This window comes from Arabidopsis lyrata (assembly GCF_000004255.2).
Source record: "Arabidopsis lyrata subsp. lyrata unplaced genomic scaffold ARALYscaffold_2, whole genome shotgun sequence".
NCBI classification, from domain to species: Eukaryota; Viridiplantae; Streptophyta; class Magnoliopsida; order Brassicales; family Brassicaceae; genus Arabidopsis; species Arabidopsis lyrata.
Genome location: NW_003302554.1, coordinates 16,365,201 through 16,367,177, shown reverse-complemented (window position 1 = coordinate 16,367,177; position 1,977 = coordinate 16,365,201).

The window sequence follows — 1,977 nt, the reverse complement described above, 5'->3', positions numbered from 1 at the left end:
ATGCTCAGATCCGTTTTTAGCCCCACTCGCTAAGAGAAATGCAACAGTTTTTTTTGTTTCTTTCGAGACGAATATGCGTGTATATGTATATTTGCCAAGCATCTGTTGTTCTATTATAGATATATATAAATCTACTTAGATCCACATCTCTACTTTATAGATCTGTATTTTGATGTGCATTTTTTTTTGTAGATATCTATTTATTTTCTTTTATTCCCACTTGATGTTGATACATAACTTACTGTTTAATTTTTTTACTGTTTAGAAATATGGCTGATCTGGAGCTGCTTTCCCGATTGTTTGCCGATAGAGAGGACCTCCTGGCGATAGGGTGAATATGTACTTCAAGCTCAATACGATCAAGGTTGTGTTGAAAGCTCTTACACCTAAAGAGAATGAAACCATTAGGCCTTACTTTGGAAAACTTCTTGATGTCTACTCCAAACTTGTCTTCTCTAGCAAATTGGCTCACTTTCTGTTAATCCGACAGCTTAATGTTGTCAAGCGACAAAATTCAAAAGTTTTTCCATGTACTTGTTTTCATTCCATTGCTTTCACGATTAAATAGTATCTAGTTTTTTTGTGTTTTTCTCGCTTCCCTCACTAAATTCCGTCTCCATATCCACAAATCTATTTAGATCCGCAATTTTTTAATTATCCCTGAGTTTAGATATTCAACTTCCCCTGTAGATCTATATTTTTTCATGTATATTTTGTCAAACATCTATTGTTTGTTTTAGATATCCACAAATCTATTTAGATCTGTATCTATTCATGTATATTTACCAAGCATATGTTGTTCTATTGTAGATATCCACATATCTACTTAGACACTCTGCAGGTTTGCATTAAATGGAAGTCGCCTCCTTCCTTCTGTCACCGCGTAACCGTCACGTCCGAAACAGAGACGTCGCTTCATCCTTTTTTTGCCAAAAAAGTCAAAGTTGCTATCCCATTCGCATGGATAAGTAAGCGCCTGGGTTTTTCGTTATTTCGGAGAAATCGAAGGACAGAAGTGAAGCTCTTTTTCCATTACTTGAAGTCAAAGCAGTCAATTACCTCTGCACTAATTTGCTTATCTGTTTTTACCTCTGCGCTAACTCTCCCTTCTTTAATTGGCGACCATGCATGATAGGCCTATAGTGTTATTAATAGGGAAAAATGTCGTTTAATCTCCGAACTTTCAAAAAGTGGCCAATCAATACGTCAACTTCTCATAAGGCCATTTTAAACATCAAGTTATCGTTGACCAAACAAATGACCCATTGGATTGCGTTGACCAGGCCCATTTGCACATGTCGTTAACTCCGATAACAGACCCAGTAACGGCCGTTTAAACCCGTTAACGTTTCTCTGTTAAGGCCAAAACGTTGTCGTTTTACACTTAAACGAAATCAAAATCGAAATCAAAAATCCCCAAATTAAACAAACAAAATCCCTAATTCCTCTAACCCTAAACCCTAATTTTCTCCGACGATCTTCAATCAGTCTTCACGAATGCCATTAATCAGACACAACGGCGCCATAAGGAGGGTTGGGTCACCAATGGAAGGCGAATTAGAGAGTTTTGGTGCTGGAGTTGAAGCTTCCGAAGGAGAGACTGGAGATGGAGTTCGTGCTCCACCGGCGGAAGTCGAAGCAGAATCAGGTGGTGTGGATGAAGCGACTGTCGGCGTTTTAGAGACTGTTGCTGTTGAGAAAGCTCGAGATGCAAGACAGCGTCGAAAACGAAGAAGAGCTAGAGACGTAGAAGTTGATGATGAGCCTGAGCTGGATCCGGAGCCTGATTTGGAAGATGACTGCGCCGTGTTTGCTGATGAAGATATCAATGATGTTGATGATGCAGTAGGTCAAGGAGATAACGATGATTACGATGGTAATGATTGGCACGTTGTTGAAGAAGATCCTAACCTCAAATTGCTGCAAATTTCCAGACGCTTATAGAGTAGATGAAGAAGGTGGGTTCTGATTCTGACA